Source organism: Papaver somniferum, chromosome 5, assembly GCF_003573695.1.
Source record: "Papaver somniferum cultivar HN1 chromosome 5, ASM357369v1, whole genome shotgun sequence".
Classification (NCBI taxonomy): Eukaryota; Viridiplantae; Streptophyta; class Magnoliopsida; order Ranunculales; family Papaveraceae; genus Papaver; species Papaver somniferum.
This window is the reverse complement of record NC_039362.1, coordinates 180,907,430-180,930,737: the sequence shown is the minus strand read 5'-3', so window position 1 is coordinate 180,930,737 and position 23,308 is coordinate 180,907,430. Positions and strand designations below refer to the sequence as shown.

General features: G+C 37.2%; 1 long non-coding RNA gene across 1 annotated transcript; it reads right to left on the bottom strand.

Annotated features, from left to right (window-relative positions):
* Positions 1 to 6,196: 6,196 nt before the first annotated feature.
* LOC113278269 lies at positions 6,197 to 9,258 on the bottom strand. Its single transcript, XR_003325400.1, has 3 exons — positions 8,940 to 9,258; positions 7,509 to 8,840; positions 6,197 to 7,411 (listed from the first exon to the last, which is right to left on the bottom strand). It is a non-coding gene; the product is annotated as an uncharacterized LOC113278269 (long non-coding RNA).
* Between the last annotated feature and the right edge of the window lie 14,050 nt (positions 9,259 to 23,308).

Here is a 23,308-nt window from a genome sequence, read left to right as displayed (position 1 = left end):
CAAAATGAGAGACAGAATGATTCCTTATCAAAGGAGGAATCACATTTGTCAGAGCACATCTAACTATCAGAAGAATCGAACCGAACCTTCTTAGAGGAAAAGAGAACAGTCCAAACATCACTTTCTTTGCTTGAAAGACTTGTTGAAGACATCATAGAAGAGCGAAATAAAATGCTCAACTCTGGAGAAAACTTCTTCTTAAAAAGAAAGAGAAGATATTCCAAAAAGATCTTCGACCAAAACCCTAACAACCTTTGGGTAAGCTCAAGGAAACGGTCTTATAGGAGGAACCGTTCATGCAGATACACGGTTTAAGGTTCAAACAAACCAGAGTATGAAGAGAACCAATCCAAGAAGACAAAAAAAAATAATTCTTTACAACCCTCTCAGAAGAATATGGTTCTTGTATAAGAGTGAGGGATACAAGAACCATCTTTCAAGCTTCTTACACAATGTTATTCTGCCAATCCAGGTCAGGACTGGGAGGTTTCTGTCGTGAGGATGTTATTATTTCTTGTTTCGGTTCTATCTTTATGAGAAAGGAGTTATGAGCTTTACTCTTTATTTTTAGAGCAGTTTCAAGAACCATGTTTGTTGATTTTCTCAGGCTATGAATGGCTTTAGAAATCTCTTCTGAAAATACGTCATACTTTATTGAATATTTCTTCTTCCTCTTTTGCAAACATGGTTTAACAGAGGAGGCCATTACTTGATTCTTAGTGCTTATAATATCTTGATGATCCTGATTTTCATACAAGATGTTCAACTTATTGGAGACATCCTTTTAGTCTTATATATCATTCCTTTCGTTAGATATAGAGTCAGGAGTAGTTTGCTGAAATGGCTTAAAAGAAATGATCGAGGTTTGGTATTTCTTATAAGAATCACAATTGTGACAGTTGGCCTTCCAAATATTCAATTCTTTTCATTAGAGATTCCTTTTCCAGTTGAGTTTCTTCTAGAAAGGTAGAATTAAGTATCGAGGAACAATCAGGACTGTTTGGCGGACATGTGTGATTATCAGCAAAAAAGTTAATGGAACTTTTACAGACATCTTCCTCTGGACAGTAGTCAAGAGTAGCCATCCAAGCCTTAGTTAACTCGTTGAACTTCTCATTAGAATTTTTAGAAGTATCATGAATATTTTTGTAGCACTTAAAACAATTATAGCCTTTTTGATCTTTACTATTCCCCTTTTTGATTGAGAGACCTTTCTTTTGAGACATTATTTTACTCTGTCTGAGTGTCTTTTTCAAATGTTGTCTGAACAATGAAAGATACAAATTAAAGCAATTCTCATTTCATCATCAATCAATTTTGGGTGTCGAGATTTTTTATCAGTTGTAGTTACAGAGTTAACTACCATATGAAGTTTCTCTCGCTGACGTAGTTCAAGATCGAAAATCTTTAACTTCCCAACCAGAATATTTCTGGAGACAGTATCAAGGTTATTTGCCTCAACGATGGCATGCTTCTTAGAATCATATCGAGATGGCAGCGATCTGAGAATTTTCATCACAATGTCTTTTTCAGGAATAGTCTTACCCAATGCAAAAGATGCATTAACAATTTCAGACACTTTGTGATTAAAGTCATCAAATGAATCTTCATCTGCCATATGAAGGTTTTCCCAATCGAAATTTAGGTTTTGAAGCCTAGCTTCCTTTTCACTAGTATTTCCTTTGAATACGCTAAGATATCCCAAACATCTTTTAACCGAGTGCATGCTGAAGATCTGCGGTAATGGCATGTATGATGGCACTCAAACCGTCGGAGTTTTGCTTTGAAGCAAGTATCTCAGCAGCGTCATACGCACCAATATCCATAGGAACGGTCGCATTCCCCACTGCCACAATGGGAGCATCAAAGCCATTAACTACATAAACCCATGATTGAAAATCACACATTTTAAGAAAGGCACGCATAGCAATTTTCCACCACAAGTAATTTGAGTCATCGAAGACTGCTGGTACGTTTATAGAGATAACACTTCTGTCCATATCAGATCGCTACAAACACAGACTTATAAGGTCTTTAAACGTGTTTGCCTGCTATGATACCAATTGAAAATGCGGGGGTCTAACAACCTCACCCAATATTTCGATTAGCAATCTGTATGGACTAACTCCAATATACTTTCTAGAGAATAAACTTGACAGTTAGACTCTATCTTAAGAAAGATATATCAAAGAGTTAATATCTCAATTTCTCGATTAAATCCTTACTCAAGCAAATATAAATTTGCGAGTCTAATTGAATACGAGAGAAATAACTTGGATGGTACCAAAGACCAATATCCAAGGATCAATCAATTTCAATCAAAAACCAAAGGTTGGATTTCACAATTGATCGATACAAAGCACAACCTGTGATATTTCTATTATATAACAAAATATAATGCGGAAAAGAAATAACACATACACTAGAAGTTTTGTTAACGAGGAAACCGCAAATGCAAAAAAAACCCGGGACCTAGTCCAGATTGAACACACACTGTATTAAGCCACTACAGAAACTAGCTTACTACAAACTAAATTCGGTCTGGACTGTAGTTGAACCCCAATCAATCTCACACTGTTCCAAGGTACAGTTGTGCTCCTTACGTCTCTGATCCCAGCAGGATACTCTGCACTTGATTCCCTTAGATGATCTCACCCACAATTAAGAGTTGCTACGACCCAAAGTCGAAAACTTTGATAAACAAATTTGTATCACACAGAAAAGTCTACGATAATAGATAAATCTGTCTTCCACAGAAATACCTACGAGTTTTGTTCCGTGTTTTGATAAATCAAGGTAAACAGGAACCAATCGATAACCCGGACTTAGATTCCCGAAGAACAACCTAGAATTATCGATCACCTCACAATAATCTTAATCGACTAGCGAAATAAGATATTGAGGAATCACAAACGATGAGACGAAGATGTTTGTGACTTCTTTTCTATCTTGCCTATCGGAGATATCAATCTCAAGACAATCTTACGATTGTACTCGTACGATAGATACAACAAGATTAGATCACACAACTTCGATAAAAGTAGTCCGGCCTGGCTTCACAATCCTAATGAAGTCTTTAAGTCGTTAACCTACAGGGTATCGAGAAGAAACCTAAGGTTAAAGGAGAATCAACTCTATCTAACACAACTAGTATCACACAGGAGGTGTGGGGATTAGGTTTCCCAGTTGCTAGAGTTCTCCTTTATATATTTTTAAATCAGGGTTTGCAATCAATGTTAGCTTAGTAACATTAGATGAAAACCTGTTTAGATTCAAGCTAATATCTTCCAACCATTAGATCGAATCTTAGCTTGTCATACACAAATGAAATGTATTTCATTTAGGTTTGAGTAATCGTACCTAAACGTGTACACTTACTTGGTTCACAACAGTTAACCAAATGGTTAGTCATATGATCACTTTCATATCAACCATATTCATCTTCACCACAACTAGTTCAAATAACTTCAAAAGAACTAGTTAAAGAGTTGTTCAATTGATTAGATGTTTTGGAAGACAAAATTGAAACAAAATCAGTTTGATTCACTTGAATCGATTCATGAACATTATAGCCACGGTTTTCAAAGATTGCATTCCTTATAATTTAAATTTTTAAGTTCATGAATTGACCGATTTGATAAAGTAACTAGCTTAAGTATGCTTACGGGTATGCGTACCTAAGCAACCAGATTTGAGTTGGTTTTGGTTTCCAACCTCAGCTGAAATTCTCGGGTAGAAAACTTCCGCCAGTATGTGTACGGGTACGCATACTTAAGGTTACTGGTTAAGAGTTTGTCAATTCCCAAACTCAACAGATATTCACGGACGTGAACTTCCGCCAGTATGCGCACGGGTACGCATTCTTAACCTGTCTCCTTCACCAATTTCGTATACACACATATGTATACACTTGGTTCTCGGTTCATGGATTTATACACTAACGTGCGAACACACTATATATGCTTATATCCAAAGATGGTTACATAATCTTAACTCTACACTTCAATCATTGAAACATTCTTAGAGGATGTTATATAGTTGTTATTCACAAACTATTTTTCATCAAAGCGATTTTCATGATATTGAAATGTCAACATGACTTTCGTCACGAGCAAAGATGAACTTGACTAAAGCGAAAACTTACCAACACATATTTAGAGAAATAGATAGGCGAGTTAAACTCGGCTCGAAATAGCAAATGCGTATAATTGAAATCTATATACTTATACGACTTTTGTCTCAAGAGTAGGAGATAGAGTATATAGACTTTTGAGTGATAGATAAGTTCAAGTCTCCACATACTTTTAGTCGATGAAGTTCCACTGGTTTCTTGAGTAGTTCTTCGTCTTCATATGATGATCGCGTTGGAGTCTGGAGGTCAACTACACTTAACTATCCTAGTCCTAGACTTTAGCTATAAGTAGACTAGAAATCAAGACATATAGTTTTGACAACTAAATTTGAAAAACAAGCTTGAGATAACAACGCTTGCGAGTTCGACCCAGCAATGCTCTAACAACCACGTACTGGTCTTTTGAGTATTTCTCCTGGCAAGTCATATGAGATCTGACCTGCCACTACCCACCTGCAACATAGCTCGCATGTGATTAGTCGAAACCTACAGGTCTTACATACACCATGAACAACACATACTTAGTTAATTGGATGTCCACATATATTATTCTCAACTACTTATAACCATTCTTCATGTGTCATAATGTCAAGGAGAGGTGTTGGAAAACCACGTTTCACACGACACAACGTGCCAAGCTAGTCATTAGGGCAAGCTGGTCAGACACAAGACGACTTCTTTTATATTTTTTAATCGAGACATCAACAATGTCAAAATTAGGGAATATTCATCAAGGTACTGTTCTGGAGGCCCACAACATGTGGTGTGCAACACACCAATTTTGAGACAGTGACAAGAAGAGCGGACAGTTGATGAGTGGAGAAGTAATGGGTGTACAACCGTCCAGTCCTGCCATGATAATAGACACACGGTTTTCGCCACTTTCATAGGATCTCCACTTCTTAACTACCCCACAACTTTTACTTCCTATGAGATCAGCGTGTTCGACTATGACTTGATATAAATATATTATTAATCTATTTAATCAACAATCAACACAAGTATCCAGAAAGCACAAAACACACAACTTATATTTTACAAGCAACCTTTTGATACATATAGTCATAAACAACCTCACCTTACTGAGTTCATCATTTTGATCTCAACACCTTCTCTACTTACCTTCCTAAGATCAACCTTTCTCCTTCCTTTGTAACCGAAGAAAGACTAGAACGGTCGTTTCTTGGTTTCGGCCAGAATATTGATCTCTCGAATATAAAATTCTCCTGTGCAGTATATTTATTTAGGTTTTAGACTCGCTTCCCATCAAGCTAACCCATTTTACCATTTTCGGCAGAATCAGTTTTTTACCCTACTACAAATTGGCGACCACAGTGAGAGATTAATCTCTCGGTTGCAAATTCAATTTCTTTCAATTTATGAAAAATGATTGGTCTTGGGTCGGGTTCAGGTTCAGGTTGAACTACCAACCGTAATATCAATACCAACAGCGTGGCACTCCTAATGCCACTGCTCCTTTCTCCAATATTGGTATTCCAGGTAACAATCATTCTGTCAACAATAATGATGGCAATATCAGCAATCCAGGTAATACCCCCTTCACCAACACCAGAATCCATGCTTATGCTATCAACTCACCTCCAGGATAATGAAGAAGCCAGAAACAAACGAGCTCATCCTACCATAGCCAATTTGATGCAGACGCAATTCCTTGCTAAGAATCAAGGAGGTACGGTCACCAGAGTTACTCAATTTTCTCAAGCATCTGACCGAGCAATGCTTGGAAGACCAAGCCAAGAATGCTTCAACAATCCACTATAATCTCGAAACTTTCAAAGGCCCTATCCAAGATGTCGTTGATAGTTCATCATTAAAGGATCAATAAGAAATACAACCTTTGACCTTCTGTGAGCATTGAAGTAGCGGAAATCCACCGCCTCAGATATGCAAAATCTTGCACGTGCAGCCCCACCATCCCCAGTTCTGTTTTATTGATTTTTTATGAGAATCTTATTATGTGAAATGCTTTTAATTTGCAAGAGCATAATGTTAAATTTGAAAATCAATTTCCAAAAAAACAAAATGATGTTATTTAACGGTATATCTATTTCGTCTAAGATTCTGCTTTACAATAGCCCAGGTGTCGGACTCTCTCATTCTTGAGGTAAGTCGTTCGAGTGTCCCCGCTAACCATCTCCAACGAAAAAAGAAAAAACAAAAAGAATTCTACTTCAGGACCTATTGTTGCATTACCAAAATTGAAAATTCCCCATGGGAATTAGATGTAGCTAGAATATCTCGAATAACTCTAAGCTCTTTGTACACACACCATTCGTCTAGTCCAGACAAGATTGGCGAGTTATTGTCATGTCGTCTACCTACTATTATGAAGTCATAAGTGTCTTCCATGGATTTATATTTAAATGCAGTGTTTGCACAATCTGTTACTTCTTCCTCTTTATACATAATATTTCCGCTTGTCATGATCATGTGAAACAATTCATTTATAAGTACGACATCCTCTTTTTTTCTTTTTTTACTGCCGTATTTCGAGTTTGAATGCGTGAATCTAAAAACTGAGAGATATAAGTCAGGTGTATCTGCTATTTTCATACTATATGCAAGTGCCTCTTAATCGTCAGGTCCTCCTATAAAAATCATAGCAACATTATGGCATCTTGCAAGAACATCCATAACAGGTTTCGACCCGTTTATGTGGTCGAATAGTATCCCGACTGAGCATGGTGCTTTACCCAAAATACTTCGGTTGACTACCAGAATGGGGTGTTGGGCTAACTCAAGAAAGGGTATGATGATCATATTTGCCCTCTTGTCGATTGCTATTTGAGCTACATCGGTGTGCATGCTTGCAAACGGTGATACTGCAGTGAAACATTCTCCAATGATGAAGCATTGATTCAGTTGTTCAAAATGGTTGAAGGCGCTGATAAGTTTTTCTGACGTGTTACGACTACGGGAATGTGTATATGTTTTCTTCTTATACCTTTTATGTTCAACCAGGAGGGAAGCTGCACGGCCTACCAGCTCAATGAGGTGCAATACATATATACACACAGTACCATCTTTCGTTGGATTAGTGGCTTCAAGGAACTTGAGGATGGTGGGGGCACTGTCTTGTTCATAGACACAAGCAAGTATGCGGAGCTCTCCCTTGATAGTAGAATATTGGATACCTTGTCTCTTATAGCCAGAATATTTCCTTGAAGGATCATATAATTTTTTCACTATTGGTGTGGTTATCATTGTTATTGAAGCAATTGTGAAGAGCATGATGGTATAAGTTTCTTGATTGAGCACCTGCACCCATCAAAAGTTCAAAAATGAGAGTGTTATTCTTGCATGGCTAACCCATCCCTACATCGCATGAGTTCGAGTATGAACTACCTAAGTATACCTTTTCTGCATAAAGTGAAAGTTAAATACATGAGATGATATATCCCGCCACAATTTAAGATGAGACCGAGTGAGAAGGAATCCTGAATTCGCATTTGGCAATAGAAGGAAGCCAACACCACTGCAGTAAGCCTCGCAAATAAAGCAAGGAACAATATTAACTCCACAATCGCAAAGTCCTTCATTCTGACTTGGAATGCATGTACTGGATAACCTACTACAACATAAAATGCTGGCAAGAGCACGTAAGAAAGCAGTCGAGCTTTTTTTGAACAGCAATTCCTACCGGTGTCCCAACAGGTACCAGATGTCCAATCATAAGCGGTCCAAACATGGCGTGTTGCCCAATGGCCTCGCTATATAATGCAGTTCCCAAGACAGCAAGAAGGATCAACCCAACATACTCCTCCTTTAATGTTTTGCTACGTATAATGAGCAGGACGAACATGACAATGAAACCTTTACTCATCCAAGAAAATATCACCATTACTGCCTTCAATGTAGTGGCTTCGTGCAATGTTGAGTGCAAACGTGAATAACCAAGTGCACAACCCGGTGATTATCGAAATAGCCAGAGCTAGACGACCAATCTCTGAGTTGAGGAGGTTCAAGTCACCATCTACACAAGCGGTATCGTAGAAGGAAGAGCAAGATAGTATCAGTGTAATGAATTTGAGGGAATCGTACAAATCTTGGTCCATAGGAATATGGTTCATGATGAAAAAACAAACAGCTGCAATAAAGATTAAAGAGATGGTGAAAGTACAAAAGCCTATGACAAAAGTTTTTTTCTTGCTTTCAGAACCATATCCATATCTGTTTTCACTCCGACCAGGAGTAAGAAGTGTTAAATAGTACCACATCGCCTAGGGTAACCTAGGATCCATGCTTAATAAGTCATGGGCGATCCTAACCTTGCAAGCCAATTTTCGAGGTTAGTTAGGTCCGGGAATTTCTAACATCGTACCAGAGCCAGGCCCCTCTCAATCCATCCGTGTCCATCCGTGTGTCCGTGATTTCTGTATCACCCATCAGTGTAGCCCAGTCAGCGGATGTCACACCCATCAGTTCAGTGTAGCCCTAGTCGTTGAGGGGGTATTAAATAGTACCACATCGCCTAGGGCAACCTAGGATCCGTGCTTAATAAGTCATGGGCAACCCTAACCTTGCAAGCCGGTTTTCGAGGTTAGTTAGGCCCGGGGATTTCTAACAAGAAGAACATCAACCCAATGGATGAAACAAGTTCTACTAATGAGGTTCCTCCTGATTTTGTGATCATCCATTTAAATGTTTCTGTACCTCCAAGCAATGACGGCCCTACCGCAACACCAGCCTGAAACAACATTACAACGCACAAAATTCTAGCATTAGATGATCATCGTTTATAATGTGAAAATAAAATAAATGATCGAGAGGAACAAGGAAACCTTACAAGGACTAATGAAATATATCTAGTTTGATTTAATTGGCCAAGAAGGATGTTGAAGGTTCCGGTGAGTAAAATTGCACAGGCGAGCTGCAACGATATAACTGGAAAAGAACCTTTCTCAAATAGTCCTACAATTGTATTCTGACACTCAAAAATTTTATCCAAAGCGATCCTTCTTTTCTAACCCCCAAATAGTTTAATATCTTATCATCATTTTTGCAGCAATGATCAATCACCAGTAGTGCAACTAAGACCTGGCTCCTGAGTCCCTGTGCGACCTAGACACATCACTTTATAACGGCTGCTTTTCCTTGCTGGTTGAATCAGATAAGAGGAAAGCGAAAGGAAAAAGAAGTTGATTTGCAAAAGAGAAAAAACAAACTATGGTATTGATAAATTGTAGGGAAGCATTTGATTAATGCAGGGACTAGAATTATTTGCGGGGAAGTGAACTGATTAATTACCACAAATGTACCATGCATGCATTCTCTAGTTTGTAGCTTTGACCTGTGCAACAAAATCTTTTGGACTCTCTAATTAGTGACTAGGCGTGTTATATATACTCATCTCATTCTTCCATGCTTCAAAAAAAAAAAAATCGTTCTCCCTCTTGATTGCATGGACAGTAATGACAATTAATTTTGTCTGATGGCTTAGAAACTTACAGTCGAAGTGTACCTTTTAACTTGCAGCTTATCTAGAGCAGCACCCAACGGAATTTCGTGATGAAAAATATCTGTCTTGTTGGATATTTTCAAGTGGATTGTCCATAATTTGATGTCATTTTCATAATTCCGTTCATCATTCAACTGATGTGTCTCAAGTATTAAAAATGAATTTAAACTTTGGTAACTTTTCCTTTCTTGTTTGTAACTACCACCAATTACATGGAGATTTGTATGTGTATCTACTCAACTTACATGCAGGTGCATGTATATATATTTCATGCGTTTTTCAGCTCGAGAATTGCTACTGCGTTTTTTTTTTCATGTTTTCTTCATTTTAGGTCAGAAGTAGACAGATCACAGATGGTGACTCCTTGAGTTGTTACTATGGAAATAGGTAATCTTGAAAAATCCCAATTGGAAATAGGTACCCACTACGGGAAAAATCACCATTGACAACTACAGTTTAGAGTTGTAGTACCCCTACGACAACTCCATTGTATGCATTGTGGAAGGAGGTATCGTAGAAAGTCCAAACTTTTCTATAATTCTTTACTAAGAGTTGTAAAAGGCGATGTGATTCATGATTCGACAATATTTTTTCAAAGTTGTGATTCTCTTTCGAATTTTTTTGAAAGCCTAACACAACTCTTGTTTGTGTTGTAGGACTATTCTACACAACAAAGGATGTGTATCGTAGAAATATGTCACACAACACTTGTTAAAATTGTAGGACTATCTTGGACAACCTATGATGCGTATCGTAGAAATATGTAACACAAATACTTGTTAAAATTGCAGAACTATCTTGGACAACCTAAGATGTGTATCGTAGATATGTGTAACAACTCTTATTAGTGTTATGAATAAAATTTGCACTACACTTGTTAGAGTTGTAGAATTATCTTGGACAACACCTAGTTTGTGTAGTTGAAATATGGAACACAACTCTTATCAGAAGTTGTGTGCATAAAACTTTTTCGAAAAAATTTTATAGCTAAAACCGAATTGCCGAAAATATTTCTCATTCACATTAAGCTGCCAGTGTGGCACATTTACATTCACTCAAATGACCATTTATTTAAATTATAATGAAATGAAACCTGCATTCATAAATCCAAATGACCATTCATGTAAAAATCAATATTCATTGTACAATTCATAACTTAATTCATCAGTTAACACTTAACTTTAAAAAAAAAATCCAAGTCTACAAGTCCTAGCTAATAGGTTCTAATGTGTCTTGGATACAATTGTAAAGCAAACCAGCAAATCCTGAATCTCCATAACTTTTAGTCTACTTTTTGCCCAGATTGGATAGATGCCCAGATTGGATAGATGCAATTGTAATGTGTCTTGGATAACACCTGTGGAATTTCCTAGAGATTCAGACAAGTTAGTTTTCTCGAAAAGTACTCCAACAAAATCCCTTCAAGAAAATGAAAAAGATTGCAGCAGATAGTTAGCAAGTGACAGAAGTGCATGTCATACAATAAAAAAATTTATTCAAGTTCAGTTCCAACTTCCAAGGGAACTACCTAATTTCATTAAGGCTCTCCACTGCTTTCTTTGGGAACATCTGAATGGACTGTGACTGACAAAACACAAAGAGACAAAAGAACAAGAATTAGAAATGCACGAGCCAAACATAGGTGGCTTATACACATGGAACACAAACCAAATGCAGTAAGCTAAATTTTAAGCTATCTACATATGCAGAAAAACAAACATAGTGCAAACATTATGAGTTTGATAGAAACGTTTAAAAACGGAAAGAAAGAAGTTTCACATGTTATCCTCAATCAACTCAAGTAACAGGCTTTACAGGTTATCTAAGCATGCTTTGGTCACCTAGCTGCAGTTCTGCATCGGTTGCTGAGGAATTATAGATAACTACTACAGCTTTCTTGCAGGATATAAAAGTGCTTCAAGTTTTGGCTTTAATCACCATATTTCAGGGAATATAAAAACAAGACATTCAATCATAGATCAGAGCATTTAGCTTATCAATATCAATAGTTGAGCACGTCTTCTTGGTATTTAGTCATACAAGACATTTACCAAGCAACACAACAGCTACAAAGAATCAGATGAAAGTTATATCGTAACTGCGACATAAACTGAAATTCCAAGGGGTACTGAAGATGGAAATACCTGCACAAGGCTTATAATAGCCATGAGTGATGTACGAAGCCACGGTAAATCAGCAAATTCTTTTGCATCTTTTTGAGCAATCCTAGCAATTGCAGCAATCAAATTCTTGATAAGATCATACGATAAAGCTGATCTGTTTGCTAATACACTAGATACCATCAAAGCACCAGCCTGCGATAAGAAGGAAAAATGTCATAACTTAACAGAAAACAAGATAAAAGTTAAATTTACAGTACAGCCATAAAAAGCAAATAATGCCACAAAGTAAAACTCATCCAAATTCAAAAACCATAAATAAATGCAGCCCTTTACCTTGTGGTCAGAGCCTCCATTCGCATTTAGATCAACTCCATTAAGTACAAAGGGGATAACATTTCTCACGGTATCAGCATCTATAACCTTCAAAGCACCAAGTACCTCAACAGCAACTGCAGTGAAAAAGCTAATAACAACTAAAGAAGGCTGGTATTTCTTTGCTGGCATTGCCTACAAAAAAAGAAACCAACATTCACTAAAACACTCAAAAAAAAATCCACAATCTAAACACTGAACAGCATAAACCCATCTTAACATACAGTTCCAGCTCAACCCATCACTGAAATTCCCATACACACTGTCACATCTCAGTCATCAACAACACCAATCTCTGTCAGTCCCAGTTTCCTGTTTCACCTTCGGGGACTTCGGCTCCTAGTCCTCCTAATACCCCGATCACTAGACCTTCTATCATAACCAAGACCACCATATGAACGCTCTCCATAACTTCGATGCATGTGAGGACTGCAGCTTCTGCTTCTACTGTGGATACGCCTTGAACGATACCTACCAAATAATTGCCGCCTCAATTCCCTGGCATTGCGGAAATAAAATACATCAATTGCAAAATAACTTTCCAAGCCAAGAAATCACAAAAGCATAAAAACTGTAAAATCTAGCTCTACAATCAATTAACCTGCTAACATCACATGCAATATAATAAAAACTAAAACGAGACTAACCTGCGAATATTCTTCAAATGCATAAAGTTACAATATCCATCTCGATTACAAGTATTCTCTTCATACTGCCTACAGGTAGCTTCACGAAAATCCGTCACAAGAGAGAAATCAACAATAATGTAGGACGCCCTGAAAACATAAAACCAAATCAGTACACAAAAACAGGCATCCAACATTTTCACAAACCAAAGAATTCTACAAGATGAAACAAACTAAATCAAAGCTCGGAAAATGGTTACCTGCATAAAACCTTCCAGTCAAATTCTTAAGGAAGCCTAATATTGGGGCTTCACCTTCCAATAGAGGGGCTTCACATGGATTGTTAGTGACTAAAAAATTAGTTATGGGTATCTTGATGCAATAGAAAATGTCTAACTTACCCTCCACCTAAATAAAAACCTAAAAACTAAAACCAAAACCTAATTTCAATGCCAAAATCTGCTTCTCTTTTTCTTCTTCTAAACTTCCTCCCATTCATCAACCGTAAATCCTCCTTCTCTTTTTCAATTGAAACATGTCATCATCTTCGATTGATCATCAGTTCAAAAAATTTCTAATCGTCGATTGAAATTTTTACTAAAAATGCGGAAGAAGCAAATTGATAGAAGTGATGGCAATCAACAAATCAATTACGTACGAAATGGTTAGGTTGATTGAAATCATTACAGAAATTAGGTTTGTATAACCATTTACAGTTAGGTACTCCTAATTTTTTAACCGTAGTATTGTTCCCTGTTACTGTTAGAATGTTAAGAACTCCAAACCGTAAAATTCCATAAACTTTAAGTGTGTGTGATTTGACGGTTAGGTTTCCAACCGTAATTGTTTTATGATTGGGTTCGAATTTGATAAAACCTAACCGTAACTCTTCTTTTTTTTACGGATAGGTTTAGGCTTTCCAAAATCAATCGTAACTACTTTACGGTTGGGTTAGGACCAAGCCGTAGAAAATCCTGGATCTTCAAAAATTTCCAAGTTTTGTTTTTACGTTTGGGTTCGAGTTTATTAGTTAGCCGTAATGGGTCTTTAACGGTTGGGTTACTGGTTGAATGGTTGAATAGATTTACTGGGACAACAAGGAATAACGCCTATGGACCAGTTGCTGCAAAAACTGTTTATGAGGATGATGAAGTAGGTTTTCGAGATTGTTGTTAGCTCGGCCTTTTACTGATTTCAGAAGGTAAAAGTCTCGTGGAGGAACACTCTTACTTGTGGCATGGTCAACTGAGAAAGAAAACGTTGTGTCTCAAACTGAAGAAGCACAATTCTTTACACTTGAGAAAATCAAACGTTGTGTCCAAACTGAAGAAGCACGCATCTTTTCCAATTTTTCTCTCACTAAGAGTCGCTCCTTTTGGCAAGAGACGTATCCAACAACTCAAAAAAAATCCACTGTAAACTCCCTCTATATACGTGACTATCAGAATTCCATTTGTTCCCTCCTATGTTCCCTCTACTTTGTATCTTTTCACCAAAATTAATAGTGTCTGTAAAATGAGAAGCCACTGTGGGCATCGGTTGTTTTCTGCTCTGAGATCTCGGTCCTTGCAATCATGCAAGGTAGAGATACTGCACCGATGGAGCATAAATGGGAAGAAAGTTTGGGCTGGGAAAGAATGGATGTGATCCAAGAGAGTGAATACAATGTTTTTAATTATTTTTCATGTTTGTTGTTTCGGCATGTGTTTGAGTTTATATTTGTTTGGCTAGTTCTTGGACTAGCAGTACACTTTCAGTTTATTTTATTCATTGGATAAACATAAGTTTCGGATATATCAATAATAATTCATTCTTTGTCGCCTTACATTTCCTCATGCATCTATATATATGTCAGTTTTATTTCTGTTCGTGTTCTTGGGCTTCCGCAGTGTCCATGACCATTTTAACAGTTGAGTGCATCTAATGTTAGAGCATACAGAATTATCGTGAACTCTCAAATTCAGAAGGAGAAAAGGTGAATTTGGGACACAAAAAATTATTGCATAGTAAATAATGTGAGAGATTATTATTGTTCAGGAGGATAAAAGAGTAGAAGAATGTCACAGCTTGAGAGTTATGCCAGGGATGAGTGTTCCTCACGAAGGATAAAGAAACCTGATGATTGTTTAAAAATGTTGTTTGTTTAATATTTTGAAAATATCAAACCATACGAAACCGTACATTCATCCAAATATATGTTCATAGCTTAGGTAAAGACTAAATACTTATTAGCTCATCTGCGGACACAGTGTTTACCAGAGAACATATAATAGAATCACTTGGTGGGAAGTTTCATCCGGTTTCTTTCATATTTTTTAGCATCTTGCGAAGAAACTGCAATGCCTTGCCAGCCTCTTTCCCTCCAGAAAAACCATTGATTATGGTAGAATCACTTGGTGCAAAGTGTCTTCCACGCATCTTGCGAAGAAACTGCAATGCCTTTCCTGCCAGCCTGACACAAACCATGAAAAGAAAGTTGGAGACTTTGTTCTCACCAACACAACAGCCTCAAATGAAATTTAATTCATCCAAAACAGATAATAAAATTGAGAAATTACAGTAATCGATCGTTCAGACACTTCGCTACGGATCCTATATAACGTTTGCATTCATGCATACAAGCAGCAAAAAGGCAACTTCTGAATTTTCTATCTGTATATACCGAATTGTTAGCATAGAAAAGGAAAAAGAAGTATATCATTTTGAGGTTAAGATGGATAAGAGCCATCATCAATCTCAAGTTGAGTATATGACGAGTATAACTACAACTTCTTTTTTTTGTTTTGATCGGTAGTATAACGACAACTTAAACTTGGGTTAACATAGAAAATTAGGTATACGAAAAAATGATCCAGACGCAATATTTTTTTTTTTTGAATTCAAACCTAGCCGTGAAATATACTTGCAAATAATGAGTCACCACTGCCATCTAGAACACTTCTTTTCTTCCGTCGATCACCATTACGATAATGGCAGCACCTAAACTATTTGATAAATTTCATATCACAAACACCCCAAGCTTTCTATTATCTTTAAGTGTCCAATGATGTGACTAAAACTCGAAATATCTTCACGAAAATAATCATCATAGAATCACAATTACGATCAATCACCAATGGAAATGACAGCATCCCAGCCAACCCAATACTTCGTGACATTATTAGCTTCTTAAAAATCTTCCCTCTAATCAAAACTACCATACAGTCAATGGTTGGACTAACAACAACAATGGTTGGCGGTAATTGGAGACGAAAAAGATAGATGAAATCTTATGTCGGCTTGGTTTGAAATCGGAATTTCTAGCCGTAAAAAATCTTCGAACAAATTAAGGCTAAGAGTTCTATTTTTCCTAGCCGTATACTTCCTCCGTCCCTAATTAGATGATCTAGTTGTAGTTTGCATAATTTTTAAGACAAGGATGTTAGTAAAATTTAGAAATGATTTATCTCTTAAACTATATCACGGTTTTTCGTAAACCTTTATACCGTTGAAAAGTATTTTAAAACACCTACATAACGAATATAAACATAACTATCAAATTATACATATTTCTTATAGTAACAAAAATAGGTCATCTATTTATGGGACAAAACTTAAAACCAAATAGGTCATCTAATTAGGGACGGAGGGAGTATAACAAAAGAACTTATCTACGGCTAGAAAATGGGTGTCGTTCCTAGTCGTAAACAGAATCGTAATCTAGTTGAATTCAAAATATGTAATCTAATCTAAATATAAGTCAGTAATCTAATTAACTGTATTATTTTACTTAATGAAATAATTATCACTAATGAAACATGGGTAGTTTAGTCATTATGAGAAATAATTGGATATGGGGATTTTGTATTTACTTACTAGTAATCTTATTTTGTCTTACATGTGAAGCCCCTCTATTGGAATGTGAAGCCCCAATAATAGGCTTCTTCTAGAGAGCATTAACAACATGTTCTTCCTCTCTAAATTGAACATAACCATTCCCCACCATATGATCAGCCAAATTATCACATATATTAAGACTTTCAATCTCCGTAGTTTCTCAGCTCATCAAACAAATCTTCATAGAAATCTTTCAATTTCAAACAAAACCCACATTCAGAAACTCACAAATTCATCAAAAGAAAAAATCCAAAAAAATAAATTTAAAAAATAATCTTACATCAAAATGTTGTTGAATATGACGAGGATTGAACAAAACTCCAAACCCGAATCCAGTCTAGGTTTTCAATGAATCTAATCAAAGCAAATCTAATCAAAATATAAGAAAATGAAAAATATCTCGTTTCAGTGAAAATATAATCAAAATAAAACTCTGGAATCATCAAACATGGGAAAGAATAACGATTAGATCAAAACAAGCATGAAACAATAATGGAGTGAAGAGATGGATCCAAAGGACTTACCATGGATGCGAGAAAGAGTTAACCAAAAAATCCAGTTAATCAGAAGCCCATGATAATCACCATACCTCTGCTAATCTCAATTTATTCTCGGATTGAATAGAAAACCCTGAATCTGAACCAATTTGTTCTCTCTGTTCATCTCCAACAAATTTTTCAACAGATTCCAAAAATTGAAGGTCTCAACCTGCAAGGACACCTCCTACAGAACCTAATCCTTTAATTCCGATTTGATGCAGCATAACCATCACTTGATTTTTGTCAGAGACGAAGAAATTCTGATTTTTAAAACCCTAGTTTTTCATCTATCTACTGAAACCCTGATTTCTTAATCTCTATGTCTCTCTTTATGAATAATCATTAGAACTCTGCAGATCCATGTGGAAGAAGTAAATATCAAGATCACGGATTAGATCTGCAGAAGAAAAAAGAAGAGAGGGAGAGTCGGAGGCGCAGGCTGAGAAAGAAAAGAGAGATGGAGAGGAAGAAAGAGAAAAAAAAATAGATATGAATTAGAGTTCTGATTGTTTGAGGGAGGGTTTTGTGATACAACCAAAAGAATGGACGGACCATGTTTCGTTTGATCCACTCATAGGGATTAAGAAAAGATCTTGACGGTCGAGATTATATTTGGGATGCTCATACGGATTGAGAAACATGTGTGTTTCTCTTTGTGCTAATACGAACTCATGTATTCGGTTTTATCATCAACCTTGGACACGAAAAAAATCCAAAAAAAATATTAATAAATTTAGGACATTGTTATCAACATTCTGATATAAAAAATCCAAAAAATGTGTAAGAATGAATAGAGAAAATGAAAAATGAATTCGATAATTGGTGTGCTTCTTTGTGCTTTTGTACTTTTTCTTTGTGCTTCCGGTTTGAATTTCGACTAGTCACATAGGTCATGAAGTAATTTTGACTAGTCGTACATGTCATGGAGTAGCTTTAGTTCATACTGGTAGACTCAAGTTATAAGATTATTAGAGATGGACCACGGAATTCCGGACAGATTCAGACTTCAAATGTCATATAAAGACATACAAACTATGAAGCACGAAGATACGGGAGGGTTCTGACTTCAAAGTTAGCATGATACATCATCGAAATCGATAAATATGAAGCTCAATGTCGATTCGAACTTCAAATGTGGTATAACGGCATACAAACTATGAACCGAGAATCTCCAGGAGGGTTCAGACTTCAAACTTAACATGATACATCATCTAAATCAATAAATATGAATCTCAGTGTCGATTCGAACTTCAAATGCGGTATTCCGTCATACAAACTATGAACCAAGAAGCTCCGGGAAGGTTTTAAACATACCTCTTTTCGTCAAGTCAGAATCTTGGTAAGAACGACGAATCGATCCATTTACAGGTAAGATTCCTTCGGAATACTCTACGAAACCTTAAACAAACCCAATTTCTGCATAATGTATGCATACCAGGTTCTGAAATCGAAACCTGGCCGTGAGTGGACTACTATAAGTCAGAAACTTGGTAAGAACGACGAGTCCATCCATTTACAGGTAAGATTCCTTCGAATTATTCTACGAAACCGTAATGAAATCCTATTTCTGCATATTGTATGCGAACCAGGCTCCGAGATCAAAACCGGGCCGTGAGTTGACTACTCTAAGTCAGAAACTTGGTAAGAACGACGAATCCATCCATTTACAGGTAAGATTCCTTCGGAATATTCTACAAACCTTAAACAAACCCTATTTCTGTATATTGTATGCATACCAGGCTCCGAGATCGAAACCTCGCCGGGAGTGGACTAATATAGGTCAGAAACTGGGTTAGAACGACGAATCCATCCATTTACAGGTAAAATTCCTTCAGAATATTCTACGAAACCTTAAAAAAACCCTATTTCTGCATATTGTATGCATACAAGGCTCGGAGATCGAAACCTGGCCGTGAGTGGACTACTATAAGTCAGAAACTTGGTAAGAACGACGAATCCATCAATTTACAGGTAAGATTCCTTCGGATTATTCTACGAAACCTTAAACAAACCCTATTTATGCATATTGTATGCAAACCAGGCTCCGAGATCGAATCATGGCCGCGAGTTGACTATTTTAAGTCAGAAACTTGATAAGAACGACGAATCCATCCATTTACAGGTAAGATTCCTTCGGAATATTCTACGAAACCTTAAACAAACCCTATTTCTGCATATTGTATGCAAACCAGGCTCCAAGATCGAAACCTGGTCGCGAGTGGACTACTCTATCTCTGAAACTTGATAAGAACGACGAATCCATCCATTTACAAGTAAGATTCCTTCGGATTAATCTACGAAACCGTAAAGAAACCTTATTTCTTCATATTGTATGCAAACCGGGATCCGAGATCGAAACCTGGCCGCGAGTTGACTATTCTAAGTCAGAAACTTGGTAAGAACGACGAATCCATCAATTTACAGGTAAGATTCCTTCAGAATATTCTACGAAACCTTAGACAAACCCTATTTCTGCATATTGTATGCATACCAGGCTCCGAGATCGAAACCTGGCCGTGAGTGGACTACTATACGTCAGAGACTTGGTAAGAACGACGAATTCATCCATTTACAGGTAAGATTCCTTCAGATTATTTTACGAAACCTTAAAGAAACCCTATTTCTGCATATTGTATGCGAACCAGGCTTCGAGACCAAAACCTGGCCGCGAGTTAACTACTCTAACTCAGAAACTTATTAAGAACGACGAATCCATCCATTTACAGGTAAGATTCCTTCGGATTATTCTACGAAACCTTAAACAAACCCTATTTATGCATATTGTATGCAAACCAGGCTCCGAGATCGAAACCTGTCCGCGAGTTGACTACTCTAAGTCAGAAACTTGGTAAGAACGACGAATCCATCAATTTACAGGTAAGATTCCTTCGGAATATTCTACGAAACCTTAAACAAACCCTATTTCTGCATATTGTATGCATACCAGGCTCCGAGATCGAAACCTGGCCGTGAGTGGACTACTATACGTCAGAGACTTGGTAAGAACGACGAATTCATCCATTTACAGGTAAGATTCCTTCAGATTATTTTACGAAACCTTAAAGAAACCCTATTTCTGCATATTGTATGCGAACCAGGCTTCGAGACCAAAACCTGGCCGCGAGTTAACTACTCTAAGTCAGAAACTTATTAAGAACGACGAATCCATCCATTTTACATGTAAGATTCCTTCGGATTATTCTACAAAACCTTAAACAAACCCTATTTATGCATATTGTATGAAAACCAGGCTCCGAGATCGAAACCTGGCCGCGAGTGGACTACTCTAAGTCAGAAACTTGGTAAGATCGACGAATCCATCCATTTACAGGTAAGATTCCTTCGAATTATTCTACGAAACCTTAAACAAACCCTATTTCTGTATATTGTACGCAAACCAGGCTCCGAGATCGAAACCTTGCCGCGAGTAAATTACTCTAAGTCAGAAACTTGGTAAGAACGACGAATTAATCCATTTACAGGTAAGATTCCTTCGGATTAATCTACGAAACCTTAAAGAAACCCTATTTCTTCATATTGTATGCAAACCAAGATCCGAGATCGAAACATGGTCGTGAGTGGACTACTATAAGTCAGAAACTTGGTAATAACGACAAATTCATCCATTTACAGGTAAGAATCCTTCGGAATATTCTACGAAACCTTAAAAAAACCGTATTTCTGCATATTGTAAGCATACCAGTCTCCGAGATCGAAACATGGTCGTGAGTGGACTACTATAAGTCAGAAACTTGGTAAGAACGACAAATTCATCCATTTACATGTAAGATTCCTTCGGATTATTCTACGAAACCTTAAACAAGCCCTATTTCTGCATACTGTATACATATCAAGATCCGAGATCGAAACCTGGCCGAGAGTGGACTACTATAAGTCAGAAACTTGGTAAGAACAACGAATCTATCCATTTACAGGTAAGATTCCTTCGGAATATTCTATGCAACCTTAAATAAACCCTATTTAGGCATATTGTATGCAAACCAGGCTCCGAGATCGAAACCTGGCCGTGAGTGGACTACTATAAGTCAGAAACTTGGTAAGAACGACGAATCCATCAATTTACAGGTAAGATTCTTTCGGATTATTCTACTAAACCTTAAACAAACCCTATTTATGCATATTGTATGCAAACCAGGCTCCGAGATCGAATCATGGCCGCGAGTTGACTATTTTAAGTCAGAAACTTGGTAAGAACGACGAATCCATCCATTTACGGGTAAGATTCCTTCGGAATATTCTACGAAACCTTAAACAAACCTTATTTCTGCATATTGTATGCAAACCAGGCTCCAAGATCGAAACCTGGTCGCGAGTGGACTACTCTAACTCTGAAACTTGATAAGAACGACGAATCCATCCATTTACAAGTAAGATTCCTTCGGATTAATCTACGAAACCGTAAAGAAACCTTATTTATTGATATTGTATGCAAACCAGGATCCGAGATCGAAACCTGGCCGATAGTTGACTACTCTAAGTCAGAAACTTGGTAAGAACGACGAATCCATCAATTTACAGGTAAGATTCCTTCAGAATATTCTACGAAACCTTAAACAAACCCTATTTCTGCATATTGTATGCATACCAGGCTCCGAGATCGAAACCTGGCCGTGAGTGGACTACTATACGTCAGAGACTTGGTAAGAACGACGAATTCATCCATTTACAGGTAAGATTCCTTCAGATTATTTTACGAAACCTTAAAGAAACCCTATTTCTGCATATTGTATGCGAACCAGGCTTCGAGACCAAAACCTGGCCACGAGTTAACTACTCTAAGTCAGAAACTTATTAAGAACGACGAATCCATCCATTTACAGGTAAGATTCCTTCGGATTATTCTACGAAACCTTAAACAAACCCTATTTATGCATATTGTGTGCAAACCAGGCTCCGAGATCGAAACCTGGCCGCGAGTGGACTACTCTAAGTCAGAAACTTGGTAAGATCGACGAATCCATCCATTTACAGGTAAGATTCCTTCGAATTATTCTACGAAACCTTAAACAAACCCTATTTCTGCATATTGTATGCAAACCAGGCTCCGAGATCGAAACCTTGCCGCGAGTAAACTACTCTAAGTCAGAAACTTGGTAAGAACGACGAATCAATCCATTTACAGGTAAGATTCCTTCGGATTAATCTACGAAACCTTAAAGAAACCCTATTTCTTCATATTGTATGCAAACCAAGATCCAAGATCGAAACATGGTCGTGAGTGGACTACTATAAGTCAGAAACTTGGTAATAACGACAAATTCATCCATTTACAGGTAAGAATCCTTCGGAATATTCTACGAAACCTTAAAAAAACCGTATTTCTGCATATTGTAAGCATACCAGGCTCCGAGATCGAAACATGGTCGTGAGTGGACTACTATAAGTCAGAAACTTGGTAACAACGACAAATTCATCCATTTACAGGTAAGATTCCTTCGGATTATTCTACGAAACCTTAAACAAGCCCTATTTCTGCATACTGTATACATATCAAGATCCGAGATCGAAACCTGGCCGAGAGTGGACTACTATAAGTGAGAAACTTGGTAAGAACAACGAATCTATCCATTTACAGGTAAGATTCCTTCGGAATATTCTATGCAACCTTAAATAAACCCTATTTAGGCATATTGTATGCAAACCAGGCTCCGAGACCGAAACCTGGCCGTGAGTGGACTACTATAAGTCAGAAACTTGGTAAGAACGACGAATCCATCAATTTACAGGTAAGATTCCTTCGGATTATTCTACGAAACCTTAAACAAACCCTATTTATGCATATTGTATGCAAACCAGGCTCCGAGATCGAATCATGGCCGCGAGTTGACTATTTTAAGTCAGAAACTTGGTAAGAACGACGAATCCATCCATTTACAGGTAAGATTCCTTCGGAATATTCTACGAAACCTTAAACAAACCTTATTTCTGCATATTGTATGCAAACCAGGCTCCAAGATCGAAACCTGGTCGCGAGTGGACTACTCTAACTCTGAAACTTGATAAGAACGACGAATCCATCCATTTACAAGTAAGATTCCTTCGGATTAATCTACGAAACCGTAAAGAAACCTTATTTCTTCATATTGTATGCAAACCAGGATCCGAGATCGAAACCTGGCCGATAGTTGACTACTCTAAGT